Here is a 22558-nt window from a genome sequence, read left to right as displayed (position 1 = left end):
TAAATATTACCATTAACCAATAGGAAACATGGGCAAAGGAGAAAACATAGGTTGAATACCTAAGCACAAGGTGTCAGGCTAACTATAACTGTTTAGTCTTGTACATAGTATGATACTTCCATATGTAAATGGTGAGCACGTGGTATATGGAAGTCAAAAAGGGAGCAACCTTTCTTAATTCTGTACCACTACCATCAAATTCTCTTTTCAGGTAGTTTGTGCATAAGGACATTACACACACACTTCAATTCTACATTTCTTAAATAACCAGTTAGCCTGGTTCAAATAAATACTGAGCACTTTTCAACTTCCCTCCACAGTAATTTAGAATACATGGAACTTGCATAGTATTTTTACACATGAAATACACTATACTACTTTGACCTAATAAATTAGAACCCATTGTTGTTTTCAGGAAAAAGACAGCACTTTATTTGTTTAAAGGGAAGGAATGCGAAGGAATGTATGTCATTGCATACCTCTCATGAAGTCAAGGATCTGTGATATTTCACATTAAATATTCTCAATGTTTAAACATTTTTCATGTTTGTTATTACACGGTTAATGAAGAGATACTGACCATGGTTAGTGTTTTCCCCATTATTTCATAAAGCACTGAAATCATCAATTAAAAGATTGAGCAGCATTCAATAACTTAAACGAGTTTTTTGTTTTCTGAAGGTACAGGCTAACACAGCTCCCTCTCTGAGACGGCTAAACCAGAGTTAATATAGCACACACAAGCCCATAATAATTACTAATAAGCAAGCATTTAAAAATCAAAACACATGCAACTCAGAATCACATTATAGCTTTTAGAGTAAAACCCAGTCCTATAAAAGATGAGCTACTGCAATTTTGAATTTTCAGATCTGTACACCATCACGTATTGTTGATTTGGTTTGAGGAACAGATGAGTTATTTGCAGTGTATGAAGTTACAGACCTAGATTCCTTGATCGGAGACTCAAACAATATATATTCTACCAACGTGTCCTTCACTTAGTAATCCAAGGGTAAAATTTCATATTTTAACCAAATCCATACACACACACACCCCCAACAGAGAGAACATGGTGAAAGCGAGAACATGGGCGAACGAGCTGGCTGTACATAGTGACCCACCACATCCAGGTCTTGGTCACCACCTCCCTCTAGCTGAGCAGCCTGCGATCACTGAGAAGCGGTGGCTATTGAAGGTAGCGAGGACGAGGACGACGACGAGGACTCCCACCCCCCACCCCGCGTAGCGGCACGAAGGGGCTGCGGGAGTCCCGGGTGCTGCTAGGCAGGGACTAGGCCAGCTGCCCGGGGCAGGGAGGGAATAGCCAGCGCCTGGGGACGCACAATCATTAACCCCCTCGGCGCGGCGCCGCCACAAGGAACCACCAGCAAGCAGCACGCTGAGGGAACGACGCCGCCCGCCCGGGAAACGGCGCGAGCCCGGGCCAATGGGGGGAAGAGACGAACCGCAACACCGGCCAACAGCTCCGGGAGAGGGGCAAAGCCCCGCCAAGGTCACCCGCTCGCCAAGCCGCCTCCCCGCCCAGCACCTCCAGCCAGGAAGAGGAGGGGGCGGCAAGTTTGGTGTGTAGAGGCGGGCGGGCGCGCAGAGGGCGGCGGGGGGGGAGGGGAGCAGCTGGCGGCGGGAGTTGGCGGGGGGGGGGGGGCTCGGCCCCGGGCGCCCCCACACACCGGCCGTGCAGCATGGCCGGGCTGCAGCGGGGGAAAAAGGAAAATGGAGCAGCGCGCGGGACGGTTGGGGGCGCAACGGCCGAGCTCCGGGCTCCTTACCTCCCCTGCAGCCGCCGCTGCCGCCTTCCCTCGCCGCTGCCAGGCGAGTCCACTCTGCGCTGCCGCTGCTCCGGGCTCGGAGAGGAGCCGCCGCCGTAGCCGCAGCCAATCGCCTCTAGCCCCCTCCCCTTCCGCAGCTCGCCCCGGCCTCCCTGTCGGCTTCAAAATGGCGCCAAGTTGTCTCCGGCTGTTCCAATGGAACCGCCGAGAGAGGCGAGCGAGCTGCAGGGCGGAGCAGCAGCGGCCCCTGCCGGCCGGCGCGGGCAACGTTCTGGGCAGCTGGCGGGAGCGAGCCCGAAACAACTTCCACAGCCGGTTACCCTCGTGGGGCGAGAGCTCTGCAGCCCGGCGCAGCTCGGCCTAGGGGCTACGGGGCGCACCCCGGCTCGGCGCCCCCCACCTAAACAACATACAGAAAACTAAGCTCGCGCTGCGCTCCCTGGCTCTGCCCAGCCCGCTGCCTCTGCCAGCCAGCACGGGGCCAGCAACGAAACCCCATCGAAAGCCCGATCCAACCCTCACTTCCTCCAGGGGAAGCGAAACACCCACCCCCAATGGAAAACCACCACCTAAGACAGCAATCACGAGGCCACGCAGCCAGCTAAACCCTAACCGGCCCCCCACCAGCACGAAATTCTCCAGCTAGCAGAATACCTCGCTATAGTGACTTGGACTCTCAGCGAACAGGGAAAGTCAGGACCGCGTGTAAGGGATGGAACTGGACGGTGCACGGTCCAAAGCCAGAGGGGGCTATTCCATCCAGGAGACAGATGAAAAAGAGAAACTAGAGATACAGTCTCTTCGGTTGCGCAAAAGAAATGTTTCCTAACAGTAGGATTTATAATCTATCGATAACAATGTAATCTTGAATAAATGTGACAAGTATCAGAGAGGTAGTTGTGTTAGTCTGTATCTTCAAAAACAACAAGAAGTCTTGTGGCACCTTATAGACTAACAGATATTTTGGAGCGTAAGCTTTCCTGGGCAAAGACCTGCTTCATCAGATGATCTCATGTATCTGATGAAGCAGGTCTTTGTCCAGGAAAGCTTATGCTCCAAAATATCTGTTAGTCTATAAGGTGCCACAGGACTTCTTGTTGTTTATGAATAAATATGGTTAACCTGGAGGTGGAGGTGGGAGAGCTGAGCAGCTTCAGTGGGGGGGCATCACTTGGGAGGAAAGTGAGCACAAATGTGTAATTCCACCTCCCAGGCATAAGCCAGTGCTGTGTAGGTGTGGGGGTGCAGGGAGGGTCACCTGAAGAATGGGGGCAGGAGGAGGCACCCCAGTTATCAATTAAAATTTTGTTGGGAACATGGAGGGGGGTGGACCTCAAGTGCTACCAGGAGTCACCTACATCTTGGGTAACTGCTAAGTTTATGAAGGTAGAGAGAAAGAATATAGAAAAACAAGAGGTATGTATCCTAACAAAACAAAAAGCAATCATGGAGCACTTTAAAGGCCAATAAAATAATTTATTAGGTGATGAGCTTTCAGGGGGCAGACCCACTTCTTCAAATCTGGAGACAGAGCTGTATTGGAAATGGTGCTGAAAGTGAATTGACATAAGGGTTATATAATAGAAAGATAAAGACAAAAATACAGATTTTTTTTGTCTGTATCCCTCTGTTATATAATTGTCATGCCAAATCACTTTCAGCACCACTTGGAGTACAGTGCTATCTCCAGATGTGAAGAAGTGAGTCTGCCTCACAAAAGCTCATGTATTTTGTTATTCTTTAAAGTACTACATAACTGCTTTTTTGTTTTCTCAAAAACCAAAATTAACAAGTTTAAACTGCAGTTATGATATTTAAATTACAACAGTTCACTCAACAAGTCTACAAAATACAGTATGTGCAGTCTACACTGAAGTTTGAAAATACATTAAAATGTAGTAGCTAACAAACCATCTTCTATTATATTCTAGATAAAGCCTGAAAGAGTAAACTAGATTCATCATTGCCAGAATTGTTAACTTTAATGCAGTTGTAAAGCCTAGCAAAATTGTGGCTTTCTTCACATCTTTGCAACTCCCTCTGCCTTGCATTGTGCCTGTTCTACCCTACTTGAAAACAAAAACATCACTGTACAGGTATAGCAGAGGGCAGTATTTTGCCTGACAAATCTTTATTGCTGGTTGTAATTTACCTGCAGCAAAAAACTTAGTTGAACTTTCAGAGCTCAGAGGAAATTGTTTGCACTGGTAGATTGGGGAAAGATTTTTACTTGCAAGCTGAACACACTTGATACATCGATAATAACTTAATAAATTTCCAATGTGACCATATCATATGGCCTTCGTCTTTGTCTTGACCCTTTCCCAGTACTTAGTTTTTACACAGATTACAAGATTTCATGCAGGGAATTTGTCTTTATTTGCTGTTTGAAGTACTACACAAATATGTCTCTAAACATAGCTCCAATGTAAATGTACATGCAAGTGTAGCAGTTGTAGACTCTCCAGTTTAATTGTTGACTTTTCAATCTTCTTGCCATTCCCTGTTTCCAATACAGTATGCCTGACTCCTCATTCACAGAGCAGGGAAGGGTACATATCCCCTTTGTCTGATGTCAGGATGCCTGTTAGTTGTGCAAAGACATCTGGAGACTGAAAAATGGTGAGGTGGATGTTATGAAGAAACCTAAGTCGTGATTCTCAGTCACCAAAAGGCTTTCATAAATGCCCTCACATTTGTATTCCTCATTCATTCATTTCAGAAGTTAATGCTTAAAAGAATTCCCTTTACTCTTTCCTCCACCTCCACCACTGTTAATTTTTGTAGGGGTTAAAATACAAAGAAAATTAAATCCACAACTAATTTTAAAACTATGATATTTAGCTACTTTTTACTGCTTGGTCACTCATCAGCAGTACCTTTCATGTTCCTCCAGAGGGGGCTCTTACAGCACCTCTTCTCACGAAGGTTAGCTGCTAATTCCACCTCAACCATCATAGAGGGGTGGCGTAACTAGGGTGTTGAGAGTGTGATAGCACCTCCAAGCTTTAATAATAGCAACTGATTGCACAGCTTTCATCATATTCAGGGTTTACAGTTTTGTTCAATGGCTGTTAGCATTCCCAACTTCCAGATATTGTTCTGATTCCCACATCTCATCTTATAAAGGGACATGACTCAGATCATTCAAGCACTGGTTTAAAAAGAAGGGGGAAAATCACTGCATTCTTATGTCCTATTATACATATAGCAATTTTTCTGCTCCCATTGCTCCAACACTATCCCTGGAGTTAACTTATAGCAGAAAACTGCTCTTGTTGCAGAGAAATGGATGTGCAAACTACCATAAATTGGGTACTTCCCCTAGGTGGTGATAATCAGCAGTACTGCACTGCCCACACAAACTGCAGAGGCATCAAGGAGATGCTGTCACCCAAACACCAAATCCAGGTGCATACTGACTGAGTCTGAGGCCAGCAATGAGGCTTTGCAGAACACTTTTGTATATTGCATTAAATATGTATTAAAATTAAAATTATAAAGTTATGCTGCCATAGTCACTGTAGTATAGACCTTAACTGTATCTCAGCTCTACGTCTTTAAGAATGAGTACTAGAGTTCTTCTCTACCACACAGGAGTATTGTGAGAATTAGTACTTTAAAGATGGCAAGGTTTTCAGATACTATGACAATGATGCTATATAAATACATTAGAGAGAGAAGCAACTGTAGAAGCAGAATTCAGTACACATTCTCGTAGTTATCCTGGTTCTTCAGTGAAAATCAGAGTAAAAAAACTAATAATGGTTACTGGTAAATGTGGCTCCTTTTCCTACTCTTTGTTAAAGACAATAGGATCCCAGAGGGAACCTATAGGATTGATTCAACTTTTCCACATCATTCTCTGGTCTCTTTCCTTACTGAAATAACCCTGAACTCAGATGAAAAAGATGCATGTACAAATGCAGCTGAGAAAAGTTTTCAGGTGAATAGTTTATTCCCCACAAAACCCCATAGTTTCAGTCAAATAGAAACTACTGTGAATTTGATCTGTGATATCTTCAGAAAAAGAGAGTGAATGTAAGTGTGTCTGCCCATCTTATAACACTTAGCCCAACAGTTAGGTCTCTTGCCTAGGAAATTAGAGACTCAGATATGAATCTCCATTCTATAGCAGGGACACTTCCTCCTAACCACCGAGCTAGAAGCTATTCTACTCCTAGTCACTCCTGTTTAACTTATTCCACTTTCTATATGAAGAAGTTACTCACCTTGTGCTGTAACTGTGGTTCTTCGAGATGTGTTCCTGCAAGTGCTCCACTTGAAGTGTTGGCATATCCTCACACTAGCAGTATGGAAACTTTTCAGAGCACTGCCCCATTGGGCTGCATACACACAGCAGGGTGTCCATGTCCACTGGCTGCCTGCTACAGGTGTGCAGTAGGAGCAGGCTACTGGCTGTGCACCAGTTCTTTCTCCACAATGAGCTGTCCGAGGTGGACTGCAGAGAAGTGGGAGGAGGGCCAACAGTGGAGCACCTGCAGGCATGCATCGTTACTGCACAAGGTGAGTAACTTTTTGTTGAGTGGCCTCTGAGTGCTCCACTTGAGTGAGTATAGAGCAGTACCTGCTAGGCAGAAACGGACTGTGGAGTCATTGGTGGGTAGCAGAGAGGACAGCTCCTGGGGGTCTTGTGCACAATCCTTGGGAACTGTCAAGAGCAGGGTCAGAGCCCTCCTTGTCGCTCATCATGGTCTCCAGGCTATTGCACAGGAGCAGGCTACAGGCTGTGCAGCAGGCCCAGAGCACAAATCCCTTTCGTGAACTATTTTTGGCTTGAGCCTTTAAGGTCTGTGCAGAGGAACCATGGAGGGTTTCCTGCCTATGGCCAAGAGAGACCTCTGAGCCACAACAGGGCATCCTGGGGGCCTAGAGGCCCCTTAACTCGAATAAAACCATAATAATACAGCTTAGTTCAAAATATCTATTTTGAGCCAAGAGTTATTCCTTGTGGATTGAGGGTTACAGATTTTGAATTAAAGCATCTGAAATTTCAAATTAATTTCAAAATAGCGCATGCATAGTCTAGACAGCAGTTATTTTGAGATAACTGCTCTTATCTGGAAATAACTTTGTAGTGTAGCCCTAGCCTGACATTAGCTTGAGATAGGTATGTCTGGGCATCTAGACAGTTCCAGACATACAGATAAGGAGGATTGCATCTGCATTCCCATACTTTAGCTTATATAGTTCACGGTACTTTTTTTCAGTCTTTATGTGGTGCCAAAATGCTATGGCCCCATTAGATCAACCATACTGTTTATTGCAAAGTGAAGGCCAACGTTACTGAGGCTATTAGGTGGTACCTTGCCCCAAATGCCCATTTTTGGAGGTTGATAAAGAGGCTGCAATGTGGTCTCCTATGCATAATCAAAGGTGGGTGTTAGGGCCCAGTCCACAATCAGATGTACATACCTTCAAAATCTGAGGATGTGGAAACCTAGTTTTGGCTTTGAAAGGATGAGCTAAAATGATGTAGGGCAATCTATAACACCCCACCATCAAGGGGTTCTACTCACTTCTCTTCAGTTCTTTCTGTTCATTTTAATTTATTTTACTAGTACTAGTTTTCCTCTGATCTAACACTGCCTTGTGTCTCACCACCTTCAGAGTGAAGCTGGTTCCTTCAACTCCTTGAGTCCACCAGGAAGGAATGTGAATACGATATTAGCCTAGATATATTTGTACTTGTATACTGATTTTATGTAACTAATGAAAGTGAATTAATCTGTGTGTAATCGTTCTAGATATTTGATTGTAAAACTCTATTAAGTGTAGTACATTCTGTGCTATTATTACATCATCTGCAGAGTTTATACAATTCCTGCAGGTCCTGCGACCTTCCTCCAGATAAGAACTCTTATAGCTCCTCACAGCTGTGGTCCAGGGTAGAGGGTGAACCTAAAGAGTCTTAGGTCAGATTGGCAAACTGTTACCTAAAACAATAATCCTACCTAAATTCCCGTTCCCCACAACAACACATGGATAGTTAGCAAGTTAAAGCCTATTATGGCCGCTGGCACGTAGGGCAGCAACGAAAGTCCTCCACTTCTGTCTGTCTTTGGCCATTTTCTCCATTCCAGTTATAGTTCATTCTCTTCATATCAGCCTCAACAGTACGCCGCCACGTTGTCTTGTGCCTCCCACATTTCCGTGATCCTTCAGGCATCCTGTCAAGTGCTATCTTTACAATGCCATCTGCCTTCCTTCTCAGCACATGCCCTATCCATCTCCAGCATCTTCTCATGGTGATAATGTAATGTTCTCCTGGTGGCATCGCAGGAGCAGGTCATGGTTGGAGATTGTCTTCAGCCAAAAGATGTGAAGTATCTTGCAAAGTCTAGCGATGTGAAAGGACAAGAGCTTGGCAAGGTCGCACTCTGTCATCTACCAGAACTCTGAGACATATAATAATGTTGATATGTTGATATGACACAGCTCTGGTACAGCTTAAGCTTGGTGTGGACACTGTACTGTGTAATCTCCATACATTGTTCATACTTCTGATGACATTTCTGGCCTTGCTTAGTGTTCTCTAGATGTCATTCAGGGTGCCTCCATCATGGCGGATGATGCTGCCCAAGTATGTAAAGCTATCTGTGCTGGGTAAGTCTGCATTATCTATCTTGATTGGTACTGGTGAATCTACATTGAGAATCATAATCTCTGGGGGTTTTCTTGCTAATTCTTTGTCCAACCTGTGTAGTTGTAGTCGTAGTCCAACCTAGCATCCAAAGGTACATAGGCATTGTGTCTTTTCCTACATGTGTTGATGGGTGTGGGAAAGCAACTCAAGTTCATACGCAAAGTCAAGGTGTTCCAATGTGGAAAAAGGTGTCCATCTAATACCCCTTGATGCATCTGCTGTTGTTCTCCCAGTCGATTGCTACGTTGAAGAGTAGTGCAGACATGATGCATCCCTGTCTGACCCCAGTCTTGACTTCAACGGGTAGATGGCAGTACTCCACACTGCATGTGAAGTTGGTGTAAAAACTCTTGATGAGCAGGACCACTTCTAGAGGAATTCTGTAGGTTCTTAGAATGCACCAAAGGTTTTCTCTATGTATGCAGTCAAAAGCCTTCTTGAAGTCGACCAAGTTTATATATAATTTTCTCTGCCACTCTGTGTACTGCCCTGTAATGTCTGTCAGGGTGAAAATCTGATCTATACATCCCCTGTCCTTGTGAAATCTGGCTTGTTTATTCCTCAGAGACTTGTCGACAGCATATGAGATCCACTGGATGATGACCTTGGCTAGGATCTTGCTGGGTATGGATGAAAAATGATCCCACACCAATTGTTGCAGTTGCTGAGTGCTCCTTTCCTTGGAATCTTGATGATGACTCCTTTGGTCCAGTCCATAGGTATCTGTTGTGCTTCCCAAATTGCTGTAAACAGTGGTTGGAGAATGGTGGCTGCAAATTCTGAGTCTTCTTTAAACCACTCCATGTTCAGGTTGTCAAGTCCTGGAGCTTTGCTGTTTTGCAGGGATTTGATGGCTGCACTAATTTTTTCTTTCTCTGGTGGATCAATGTTAATAGCAAGGTCCTACTCAGTTTCCTGGATGTCCGCTTCTTCTTCAGGTGGCAGTCTATTCAGAACTTCTCTGAAACGTTCTGTGCAGCGTGCTTCTTGCCCTTTCTCTGTTGTCAATAACTGACCTTGTTTGTTCTTGATGGGAGCACTTGTCCTGCCACGATACTTGCTACAAACAAGCTTAGTGATTCTGTACACGTTTCCTTGCTCCTGCATCTTCACCTTTTATTGCAAGGTCCTCCATGAAAGTTCGTTTGTCTGCCCTCACTAACTTCTTCACTTTTTGGTCTTCCTCTCTGTAATTCTGCTTGTATCTTTCTTGAATTCTGGCTGATTTAGAGTCTACCAGTCTCTTCTTTATGTCCCGTCTCTCTTTGATGGCTTTCCATGTATCAGGCTTGATCCACTCCTTCCTCTTCTTCCTATCCTTAAAACCCAGACAAGCCTAACTGCTCTTTATGTAGACTGATGCAATCTGTTCCCATACCACATTGATTTTATCTGTGATACTGGTGATAAGTCATCCTTTAAATCTGGCAAAGCTTGGAATATGTTCCTCAGTTGAATGGTGAAGGCAGCCTTCGTGGTGACATCTTGTAGTTTTTCAACACGGAAGCGTCTTTGTATAGGTGTCTTAAGGCCTGTTCTTTGCAGCTTGAGTTTCACAAATGCCATCATTAGGTGGTGATCACCACCAATGTCCTCTGCTCTCCTCACTTTCACATCTTGCAACAGCATCTCCATGTACCGTTGATCATCAGATGGTCAATCTGGTTCTTGTCTCTGCCGTTTAGTGAACACCAAGTCAGCTTGTGAATGTCACCGCGTGGGAAGAGAGTTCCTCTAATGACCAGAATGTTGACAGAACAAAACCCTACAAATCTATCACCATTGTCATTCATGGTGCCCACGACCCTGTCATAGTGTGTGTTTTCATTTCCCATTTTAGCATTCAGATCACCCAAGATGATAGTAAGGTCATGGTGTGATGTAGACTCCATTTCTGCCTGAAACAGCTCATAGAAGATGTCTTTAATTTCTGCACCAGTGTCACTGGTTGGGGCATAAACCTAGATCAAGGTGATGTTCACTTGTCTTCCTTTCAGTCTGACCCTCATCAGTCTGCTGTTGACAGGTTTCCACTTTGGCAAGCATTTCTCAATCCCCTTCTTAAGGATGATGGCCACTCCCTCATGGGGCTGGTCATTCTCTCTTCTGGAGCAGAGCACTGTTTCTCCTGCAGAAGTCTTCTATCTCCCCGATCCTGTCCATCTATTTGTGCTAACAACAAGGAAGTGTAGGTTGTATCATCTCATTTCGGCGACTGTTTATGCTAGCTTGCCAGTGTTGTACATGGGTGTACATTCCAGAATCCAGTTCTGGTCTTCGTTTTGGTGTTCATCATTGTGGCAGTAGCTTCCTCATGGCTTTCACTACTGTCAGTCATACAGGTCCCCATATAAGACTTAGGAATGCCACCACATAAAGTTGTAGGAGAATTCTTTGTTGCTGTTTCCATAACATAATCTTTTTCTAGGTCTGGGTTGTTAGCCCTGAACTGAACCCTCAACCTGGAGGACCAGTGGGTCACACTTAGTCTGGTCTATACCCTTTGACCTTTCTAGCATGGGTGGCCCTACCACAAGCACTAGGCTCCACCCAACATAGCTCAAGAGATCATTGAGACACACAAGCCCCCCAGCCACGATAAAGTAGTGATCCGCTGGGGGGAACAACACATGGATAGAGTTTAGAAATTCCAGGGAGGAATTGTTTGATAGTAGGATGTGTGAAGACAGAGGTATAGTCCACAAGATCATGGAAGATGGAGATAGCTGAGAGGCGTGCCCATAATGAGCTGACTGTCAGCCCTATGTTCTTAAGGTGCAATATGTAATCCAGCACACATGGTAAAGCTGCCATACCAGGGTATAACTGCCTTTTTTTGCACCAGATTGTAAAGCATGTCCAATTATTGTGGTAAGCATAGCGTGTCGAGGAGTGGCAACTGTTGTGGAGGATATGCTTTACTTCCTCAGACCAGGCCATTTCTCAAGGTTCAAACCATTGATAAGCCATGCTCTGAGATGGTGCATGGTGAGATTTGGGTGGCAAATGCGACCCTCTTTTTGGTACAGCAAATGTGGAACTTTCTGGAGTGTAAGTGGTGAGCATGTGGCTAGGTTATGAAGATATGAGAACCATTGTTAACGTGGCCATGTTGGAGCTATCAGGATAAGGTAAGCTCTGTCTGCTTGAATCTTCTGCAGCATCCTGGATATTAAGGGAATGGGGGGAAATGCATAAGAAAAGATAGTTCTCCATGAAATCAGTAGCGTATCATCCTTTGTTCTGGTTCCATCCCCAGTCTGGAGCAATTGTCCTTACACTTGCAACTTTGTGCAAATGTGAATAGATATATTTGAGGATAATCCCTGGTCACAAATATTACCTGTAGTATGTTGGGGTTGATCTCCCACTCATGTTCATTGGAAAAGTGCTAGCTGAGGGTATCTGCCAGTGTTGTGAACACATGGTCAGTAGGCTGCGACTGGGGTGATGTGATGGAAGACACACCAATTCCAGGACTGGACTGCTTCAGTGCACAGGGAACGTGACCTGGCACCACCCTGAAGGCTAATGTAAAACATACAAGTCATGTTGTCCATAAGAATGTGGACTGTTTTGTAATGTATTGCCAAGAGGAAATGGTGACACACATTGCAGACTGCTCAGAGCTTGTGAATGTTGATGTGCAAATGTGTTTCTTTACAAGGCCATTTGCCTTGAAAAGTTGAGGTAGTGAAGGGAGCTCCCCAGCCAATGAGGGATACAGCCATTTTTAATGTGAATGCAGGGGGTTCCTGCTGAAAGGTGATCCTGGCTAGAAGTTTGCGGGGTATTGTCCACCACAGAAGGGAAAGTATGAAGGTGGGGGGAACTGTGACACATTTCAACAGGCTGTGATGATTAGGGAGATATACGGAGGTGAGCCATCTCTGAAAGCACCACATGTAATATCTGGCTAGTTTCACAACATAGGTGGTAGCTGCCATCTTACAATAAAATTTACATACATACTCATGCTGGGGTATTTGGGTTGGCAAGCATTGGGTGTATGAAGTTGTTCAGTGCTGTCATGCTGGAAGGGACCTTGGGAGGTAATCTAGTCCTGTCCCCTTGGGTGGACCAAGCACCATCTCTCTGACATCTATTTGCCCTAATTCCTAAATGCCCTCCTCAAGGATTGAGCTCACAACCCTCGGTTTAGGGGGCCAATGCTCAAACCACTGAGCTATCCAAGTGATTATACAGACTATCAACAGGCCCTGAGAAACGACAGGGTGAGAGGTCCCAAGCCCCTGGATAGCTGATGGCAGCAAGATATGATGAGCACAATAAGCCAATAAGCCAAAACATTACACAATGACTCCACCTATAATTTACATGCAACATTTTAGACAATACACAGGTGGTTTTTTTTACGTTAGTCATCTGTTTAAACAACATATACATTGATTCTAGTCCTGCTTATGTGTCCAGGGAAGTAATGATGCTTTTGTTCAATTGGATATGATCCACAGGTCCATATCTGAAGAAGTTAAAATAAAACAATGGGAGTACATAACAAACATCACTTATTTTTAACACATTGTTCTTGTATCCAGGGCCCTGGGTTAGTGAACTAGGGAAATGTCCTGTAGAGAATACTGAAAAGGAGGAGCGTATCTCATCCCTGGCAGCCCAGGCTTGTCTTATAGCCTCTGGACTTGGCCTTGGACCACAGTTGCTGTGGTTATTATCTGTTTCTCCAGACTATGAGAAAACTATGGCATTGCTTGTAAGTTCCTTCTCACACTAACTGCATTTGTAAACCATGATACATGTTATGAGTTAATTAGGTCTTATAACAGACTATGATATTTGGGCATAAACGTGAGAGGTCACAACAGAAACCATAATATGCATCAGGAACTTGGGATTTTCACCCTACAGATCTCATCAGTCTTTGCCATGAATAACTGCACTTTGTTGAAGGGGAGATCTTCCACTTTAGTCTGCATCTCTTTGGCAACTCCTGACGCTTGAACCCAAGTAGCTCTGCACATAACTATCACTATCACTATGGCAGTGCAGGCAATTGTGTATCCCTCCTGGAGGACAGAATGTAGTTCAACCTATTTATCTTCTGGCAAGTGAGGCATGAGTTCTTGAATAGTTAATGTAGTCATAATCTAATAGAAGGGCCATGCAATTTGCAACTCGCAGCTGAAGTGTGGCAGTGGCATATATTTTGCACCCAAAGAAGTCAAACCCCTTGTGATCAGTGGGGGAAACACCATAGGATTTCTGACTGGAATTCAGTTTTGACTGGAATTTGTTTACGACAAGAAAAAGGCAGGAAGATGTAATGATCAGTCTGAAGATCCCCTTACCAAATTATGGATTCTCTGATGTTAAAATATAACCAATTTACACTAACAGAAAAACCTAGGATTTTTAGCCTTAACAAGGAGTAGGCTGAGGGTTGGGTTTTGCCAGTCTCCTTAACTCAGGAGCAATAGCAGGTAGTTTGGAGAATTTGGAATATGAGTTGTCGAATCTAAGAGCAACACTCACAACTTCCTTGACTGCCATCTCCAAAATCAACTTAGATTTGGTCATAAAGATTGCACTCCTGGTACATCACGGAGAGGGGTAATTTCAATCAAATAGTATAGGCACTAGCTAAGCTGCAACAGAACAGCTCCAAGGCTGTCACCTGTACTCAAGTACAATTGAGGAAGCAGGGAGTTATGAGGGTTATTATCCATGACAGATATAAAGATGTAATCAGCCCTGGGGTACATCAGGCTATGGGAAAATGCGTCAGTCCCTTTGAACAATCCCCATTTTGGCAGATAATGCACTTTAATTGTGATGGTCAGACCAGTAACATTCTGTATGTTATCGTCACAGTGCGGGGTGGGAGGGTACCTTTATGTTTCTCTGACCATTATTGCCCCTGGGATTATTTGTTAATCATACCTTGATGATCCCTAAGGATATGCCACTTTGGCTTACCAAACAACCAAAGAGGTACAAGGCGATAGATCTAGGAGTTTGTCAACGGGTTCCTTGGTCTGGATACTTCCTGAACTGCCGGTGATTACCACCTCCTCTGAGACAATGACGCTGAATGCTGACTGAAACAGTTACAAACTGAGATTCACTAACTAGCCTCCAATCTATCACCTTTTCCACTGTCTTTTGCGTGAGTGAGCTCTACCTCTATCTAAACAAATACATGTGTGTTCCCAATAAAATAACAAACAGTGAGGCTACGTCTACACTAGCCCAAATCTTCGAAATGGCCATTTCAAAGATTACTAATGAGGCGCTGAAATACATATTCAGCACTTCATTAGCATGCCAGCAGCCACGGCTCTTCAAAATTGCTGTAGCTCGCTGTTGGACGGCTCGTCCGAACAGGGCTCCTTTTCGAAAGGACCCTGGAAACTTCAAAATCCCCTTATTTCTAGGAAATTTTGCTATCGGCTATTTGCATGGCCATTTCGAAGATTTGGGCTAGTGTAGACACAGCCTGAGATTTGCTGCTTCAACTAGTGAGCAGTTTCCTCCAGCTGACAGCTACCACACCCTTTTGAAGAGAGAAGGAGAATCTGTCTCAGGGAGCAGCTACTCTGCATGGTGTGCTCCTTGAAGGCAGCTGAGAATGCAGACATTTAACCCTTCTCCTTAAAAGACTATAAATTATTCTTGTTTAAATGGCTTTGATGCTAAACAAGCCTTTTCAGATTCATAGTTTTAGACAAGAAAGAACAATCCGATAATTCGTCTGACTTGTATATTGAACGCCACTACAGGCACATCTCACTCAGCTTCAGCTGCTTTGTGGCAATGACATCTTCCAGAAAGGTGCCCATTCTTGGCAGGAAGACATTCAGATATGAAGAATCCATTGCTTACCTTGGTAGTTTGTCCCAATGGTTAATCATCCTCACTGTTAAAAATGTGAGCTTTATTTGAATAAATCTGGCTTTATTTCCAGTCAATGGTTATGCTTTTCTCAAATAGCTTAGAGCCTTGTCTATGTTTTATGGCGGTTATTATTTTTGTCATGATAAGTGATAATTTGTGTTTGACTTTCCTAGTCCCTGTTATCCAAATGGTCTGTTCTTTGCAGAAATTTTGCTATCAGCTATTCTATTGTGAATCTGGAATCACTAAATCTCTGGAAAACTTAGTTCTTGGTTAGGTTAAAAAAGGGAGCTTCTGTATCTATAGCTGTATCTTCCATTATATGTGCATCTTTTAAATGGATGCATGGAGTCCTTTCCACTTTTGTGCCAAATGCAAGTCCACTGAAATTAACAGCAAAACTCTCGTTTAAGTCAATTGGACCGTATTTGGTCAATAATTCTTACAAACACATTATCTGTAATTGTGTACTTGGCTTTTATGTGCCTCAATTGATTTAACGCAATAGAAATTATCTACACCAAGTTTTCTTGAAAATTTAAAATAATTGTCTAACCAAAAAATTAGGACTGGGATAAACCTGGGGATTAGTAGTATACTTGGTAACTGTTCACAGCCCAGTTAGTGGTTAAATTGCAATCTAAGTTGGTATTTACCACAAGTTGTTATGCTAAACATTTTCATAATTTGGTGATTCACTTCTTAGGAGTTTAGATTCAGTTTCAGGATTTTTAGATGAGTCAGAACAGCGCCTTTAGTCACATATTCAAAAATATGATTGATTCTTGTCACCATAATCTAAGATTTATGCAGACAGCCAGCATGAAGATTTGAGAAAGATATGCCACATCCCATTAGTTTTTAACGTAATTGTTTGTAAAGATGATCTTTGTGTTTCCTACTGGTGCAGAAGTGGATCCCAGCTGTATGTGCTGGGATGGGCATGTAGTTGTGAACATTTATGTATCTGACAAAGCGGGTCTTTGCTTACAGAAGTTTATACTCCAAAATATCTGTTAATCTACAAGGTGCCACAGGACTTCTTGTTATTTTTAGAGAGCTGGAGATGTGAGATGGCTGTAAATTTACTGAAAAGTATGATGACTCTAGTAACTGACCTGTAACAAGTAGTCCTGTGACACCTTAGAAGACAAAACCCACTTCATCAGATGGATTTGGAGTGGAAAGTCAGAAACCAGGACTTACGCAGCAGAGATGAAGAGGAGAGGGGATAGAGAAGGATGGGAGGAAAGAAAGTTACCTGTTACTAGTAGGATCAGTTAATGCAGAAAATTAACTTCATTATCTACATCTCAGTATTCTCTACCAAAGAACATTTCATAGAACGCTAGGACTGGAAGGCACCTTGACAAGTCATCGTGCCCAGCCCCCTGCCCTCATGGCAGAACCAAGTACTGTCTAGACTATCCCTGATAGACTCTTATCTAATCTGTTCTTAGATATCTCCAGAGATGGAGATTCCATTACCTCCCCAGGCAATTTATTCCACTGTTTGACCACCCTGACAATTAGGAACTTTTTCCTAATGTCCAACCTAAACCTCCCTTGCTGCAGTTTAAGCCCATTGCTTCTTGTTCTATCCTCAAAGGCCAAGAACAACAAGTTTTCTCCCTCCTCCTCATGACACCCTTTTAGATACCTGAAAACCGTTACCATGTCCCCCCCTTAATCGTCTTTTTTCCAAACTAAACAAGCCCAATTCTTTCAGCCTTTCTTCATAGGTCATGCTCTCTAGACCTTTGATCATTCTTGTTGCTCTTTTCTGGACCCTTTCCAATTTCTCCACATCTTTCTTGAAATGTGGCGCCCAGAACTGGACACACTACTCCAACTAGGGCCTGACCAGCGCAGAGGAGAGCGGAAGAATGACTTCTGGTGTCTTGTTCACAACACACCTGTTAATGCATCCCAGAATCATGTTTGCTTTTTTTGCAACAGCATCACACTGTTGACTCGTATTTAACCTGTGGTCCACTATAACCCCTAGATCCCTTTCTGCCATACTCCTTCCTAGACAGTCGCTTCCCATTCTGTATGTGTGAAACTGATTGTTCCTTCCTAAATGGAGCACTTTGGATTTGTCTTTATTAAACTTCATCCTGTTTACTTCAGACCATTTCTCCAATGTGTCCAGATCATTTTGAATTTTAACCCTATCTTCCAAAGTAGTTGCAACCCCCCCAGCTTGGTATCATCTGCCAACTTAATAAGCGTACTGTCTATGCAAATATATAAATCTTTGATGAAAATAAGAACAGAACCGGTCACAATACAGACCCCTGCGGAACCCCACTTGTTATATCTTTCCAGCAGGATTGAAAACCATTAATAACTACTCTCTGAGTACAGTTCTCCAGGCAGTTTTGCACCCACCTTACAGTAGCCCCATCTAAGTTGTATTTGCCTAGTTTATTGATAGGAATATCATGCAAGACCATATCAAATGCCTCACTAAAATCTAGGTATACCACATCCACCGCTTCTGCCTTATCCACAAGGCTTGTTATCCTATCAAAGAAAGCTATCAGATTGGTTTGACATGATTTGTTCAATGCAAATCCATGCTGGCTGTTCCCTATCAGCTTACCACCTTCCAAATGGTTGCAGATGATTTCCTTAATTACTTGTTCCATTATCCTTCCTAGCACAGAAGTTAAAGTGACTGGTCTGTAGTTTCCTGTGTTGTTCCTATTCCCCTTTTTATAGATGGGCACTATATTTGCCTTTTTCCAGTCTTCTGGAATCTCTTCTGTCTCCCATGATTTTCCAAAGATGATAGCTAATGGCTGAGATACCTCCTTCATCAGCTCCTTGAGTATTCTAGGATGCATTTCATCAGGCCCTGGTGACTTGCAGACATCTAACTTTCCTAAGTGATTTTTAACTTGTTTGTTTTTATTTTATCTTCTAAGCCTACCCCTTTCCCACTAGCATTCACTATGTTAGGCATTCCTTTCTCAGACTTCTCGGTGAAGACCAAAACAAAGTCGTCATTTAGCATCTCAGTCATTTCCAAGCTTCCCGTTACTGTTTCTCCCTCCTCACTGAGCAATGGGTCTACCTTATCCTTGGTCTTCCTCTTGCTTTTAATGTATTTATAAAAAGCCTTCTTGTTTCCCTTTATGCCTGTAGCTAATTTGAGCTGATTTTGTGCCTTTGCCTTTCTAATCTTGCCCCTGAATTCCTGTGTTGTTTGCCTTACTCATCCTACGTAATTTGTCCTAGTTTCCATTTTTATATGATTCCTTTTTTATTTTGAGATCACACATGATCTCCTGGTTAAGCCAAGGTGGTCTTTTGCCATATTTTCTATCTTTCCTACGCAGAGGAATAGCTTGCTTTGGGGCCCTTAATAATGTCCCTTTGAAAAACTGCCAACTTTCCTAAGTTGTTTTTCCCCTCAGTCATGCTTCCCACGGGACCCTACCTACCCCCTCTCTGAGTTTACCAAAATCTGCCTTCCTGAAATCTATTGTCTCTAGTTTGGTGTTCTCCCATCTACCCTTCCTTAAAATTGTGAGCTCTATGATTTCATGATCACTTTCACTCAAGCTGCCTTCCACTTTCACATTCTCAACCAGTTCCTCCCTATTTGTTAAAATCAAATCTAGGACAGCTTCCCCTGGTAAGTTTTTCAGCCTTCTGAAATAAAAAGTTGTCTCCAATGCAGTCCAAGAATTTATTGGATCATCTGTGTGTCCCTGTGTCAGTTTCCCAACATATATCTGGATAGTTGAAGTCCCCCATCACCACAAAGAGGCGGGGGCCTGGCATGATACACCTATCTCTGAGAGCTGGAAGGGACCTTCAGAGCCTATTGAGTCTAGTCCTCTGCACTCACAGCAGCACCTATCACCCTCACTGAGGGATTTTTTTTTCCGTTAAATTTCTCTGCCCTAGCTCCCTAAATGGCTGCTTTAAGACTTGAGCTTACAAGCTTGGGTTTAGCAGGCTGGTGGGCAAGCTACTGAGCTAACCTTCCTGCCCTTATGTTGTTCTCACATTAAAAGGAATTTAGTCTGCTGAACAGAGATGCAAAGAGCCATCAGGGATGTGGGAGGGGGAAGGGAATTATATTATGTATTCAAACTCATAGGCTACGTCTACGCTAGCCCAAAACTTCGAAATGGCCATGCAAATGGCTATTTCGAAGTTTACTATTGAAGCGCTGAAATACATATTCAGTGCCTCATTAGAATACCAGCAGCTGCGCACTTTGAAATTGATGCGGCTCGTTGCCGCACGGCTCCTTTTCGAAAGAACCCCAGCAACTTTGAAATCCCCTTATTCCTAAGAGCAGATAGGAATAAGGGGATTTCGAAGTTGCCAGGGTCCTTTGGAAAAGGACCCCAACCTGGACGAGCTGTGGGGCGACAAGCCGTGTCAATTTCAAAGCATTCTAATGAGGCACTGAATATGTACTTCAGGGCTTCATTAGTAAACTTTGAAATGGCCATTTGCATGGCCATTTCGAAGTTTTGGGCTAGTATAGACACAACCATATTGACAGAGCTGTTACTAGTCAGGATCTATCACTGTATTTTATTTTTAAGAAGAATAATCCAGCATTAAAGACTTTTAGGCAGCAAAACCAAAACTACCACAACCAGAAATTGGAAACTGTTACCAGGCATGACTGTAGGTATAATCTGCAGCCTTTAGTGAGTAAATACTGAGGATAAGCCATCAACCATGTTTTCAACAATGTTTTTCTTTTCAACTTTTTAATTCTTATAATTAAAAAAATGTTTGCTACTTGTTCACAGTCCCACCCAAGACCCACAGCAGCTCCCCCTCATCTGTCACTCAGAGAGGGGACAAGAAATGGTAATACATGCAGTAAAAATCTTTCCTACCAGCAAACAATGAGAGCGAGACTGGAAACAAACCAAGCCTCAAAAAAAGGTATCACATCCTCTCCAGCCGAAACAAGGGAAGCTCCCTCCTTCCCAGCCAAGGACCCCCCAATGAGAGGTACTGCCGTAGCCCTTTGCGTGTGTCTGGCTGGCACGTGCTACATCCCCAATGTGGGGGGAGGGGGCTTGTAATTCATAAATGCACCAGGCATCATCCCCGGAAGCGCCACTCCAGCCCAAAAGAGACCTTCTGCCCAGCCTGCTCTAGGGCACCATATGCAGCCAGCCTTTTGCCCACCCTTCCCGACAGACCTCTCCAGCTCACTGCAGCTTCCGGCCGTCTCTGTGGCGGAAGGGCCGCCGGCGGGGCATTCTAGGAGTTGTAGTTCGAAGCCCAGGAGGGGTTCTGCCGCAAGCCTCGGACTAGGCCAGCCGCGTTCGCCCCTGCGCGGCTGTTCAGGGAGCTGACGCCATCTTGAGAGCGAAGAATTGTTGGACCGCCCCTCCCCCACCACTGGGACTGCGTTGCTGGGAGTTGAAGGCCGGGTCGCGAAAGACTGTTGCTGCCCCTTGCCCGGAGGTTGGTCCCTTCACCTAGCCACGGTAGTGATGAGACGGGGCGGGCGCCTCCCCCGGTGTGTGAGGGCAGTCGAGGGGGCTGGGAGTTCCCGGGCCGCTTGCCGGAGTTGGGGGCACAGCGATGGAGGAACGGGGACAGGGTGGGCCACACAGTGCTGGCCGGGGCCCTGTGCGAGAGAAACCGGGTCAGCACCAAACCCTGCAGCCCGCAGAGAGCCTGTAACACACCCACCCCCCACGCGCCAGCGCCCCCGGCCCACAGAGAGCGTGTCACACCCCCCCCCCCCACGCGCCAGCACCCCCAGCCCACAGAGAGCCTGTAACACACCCACCCCCCACGCGCCAGCGCCCTCGGCCCACAGAGAGCGTGTCACACCCCCCCCACGCGCCAGCACCCCCGGCCCACAGAGAGCCTGTCACACCCCCCCCCCCACGCGCCAGCACCCCCAGCCCACAGAGAGCCTGTCACACCCCCCCCCACGCGCCAGCACCCCCAGCCCACAGAGAGCCTGTCACCCCCCCCCCACGCGCCAGCACCCCCAGCCCACAGAGAGCCTGTCACCCCCCCCCCACGCGCCAGCACCCCCGGCCCACAGAGAGCCTGTCACACCCCCCACGTGCCAGCACCCCCGGCCCACAGAGAGCCTGTCACACGCCCCCCACGCGCCAGCACCCCCGGCCCACAAAGAGCCTGTCACACCCCCCCCACGCGCCAGCACCCCCGGCCCACAGAGAGCCTGTCACACCCCCCCCCACGCGCCAGCACCCCCGGCCCACAGAGAGCCTGTCACCCCCCACCCCACGCGCCAGCACCCCCGGCCCACAGAGAGCCTGTCACACCCCCCCCCACGCGCCAGCACCCCCGGCCCACAGAGAGCCTGTCACACACCCCCCCCCACGCGCCAGCACCCCCGGCCCACAGAGAGCCTGTCACACCCCCCCCACGCGCCAGCACCCCCGGCCCACAGAGAGCCTGTCACACACCCCCCCACGCGCCAGCACCCCCGGCCCACAGAGAGCCTGTCACACACCCCCCACGCGCCAGCACCCCCGGCCCACAGAGAGCCTGTCACACACCCCCCACGCGCCAGCACCCCCGGCCCACAGAGAGCCTGTCACACCCCCCACGCGCCAGCACCCCCAGCCCACAGAGAGCCTGTCACACCCCCCCCACGCGCCAGCACCCTCGGCCCACAGAGAGCCTGTCACACACCCCCCACGCGCCAGCACCCCCGGCCCACAGAGAGCCTGTCACACTCCCACACGCTGCAGCACCCCCAGCCCACAGACAGCCTGTCAGACACACACACCTGAACAACCCCAGGCGACAGAGAGCCTACTGCAGCCCAGCTTGTGGCAAACTGGGGACAGGTTCTGCTCTGGCCTGGCTCGAGTGTCTTTGCTTGTGGTGTTGCCAGGGGTGGGGGTGCACGCCAGTGTGGCTGGAACAGCCTGTCTGCAGTGGCCAGGCCTGGGAGCGCTAGGAGCAGGAGCATTCCAGCCCAGTTCGAGAGCCCCCTCCCCTCCCCATCGAGAGGAAGCCCCATCCGCCGTGGCAATGGGTGCACTTTGGGGTGGGGGCACCCATGCTGGGCCGAAGCAGTCCTGGTCCCAGTGTGACATGGGTAGGGATGCTCCAGCCCAGTCAGAGCAGCCCTTATGTGTGGCAGGAGATGGGTGCCGCAGCTCCGCTGGGCTGGAGTGGTATCCCCAGCCTCTCTTCTCCCTCCAGGTCATCACAGCTGGGGCTACTCTGGCACATCTGCAAT

General features: G+C 46.1%; 2 protein-coding genes across 9 annotated transcripts in view; one reads left to right on the top strand and one right to left on the bottom strand.

Moving 5' to 3' along the window:
* Positions 1-2706, bottom strand: part of PDS5B (PDS5 cohesin associated factor B) — a 312170-nt gene extending 309464 nt beyond the window's left edge. For 2 of the 3 annotated variants that reach the window (XM_074986368.1, XM_074986369.1), the window contains exon 1: positions 1794-2704. The gene's annotated coding sequence lies outside the window, so the exon portion shown is untranslated. Of the gene's footprint in view, positions 1-1793 lie in introns of all 3 variants that reach the window. The other variant, XM_074986372.1, reaches the window with a different exon arrangement.
* A 17616-nt stretch (positions 2707-20322) lies between these two features.
* Positions 20323-22558, top strand: part of N4BP2L2 (NEDD4 binding protein 2 like 2) — a 91448-nt gene continuing 89212 nt past the window's right edge. For 4 of the 6 annotated variants that reach the window (XR_012644279.1, XM_074986335.1, XM_074986307.1 and 1 more), the window contains exon 1: positions 20323-20790. The gene's annotated coding sequence lies outside the window, so the exon portion shown is untranslated. Of the gene's footprint in view, positions 20814-22558 lie in introns of all 6 variants that reach the window. The other 2 variants (XM_074986317.1, XM_074986343.1) reach the window with 2 other exon arrangements.

The sequence above is a fragment of the Carettochelys insculpta genome, chromosome 1, assembly GCF_033958435.1.
Source record: "Carettochelys insculpta isolate YL-2023 chromosome 1, ASM3395843v1, whole genome shotgun sequence".
NCBI classification, from domain to species: domain Eukaryota; kingdom Metazoa; phylum Chordata; order Testudines; family Carettochelyidae; genus Carettochelys; species Carettochelys insculpta.
The sequence above is the reverse complement of the archived record's forward strand: the minus strand, read 5'-3'. Positions and strand labels throughout refer to the sequence as shown.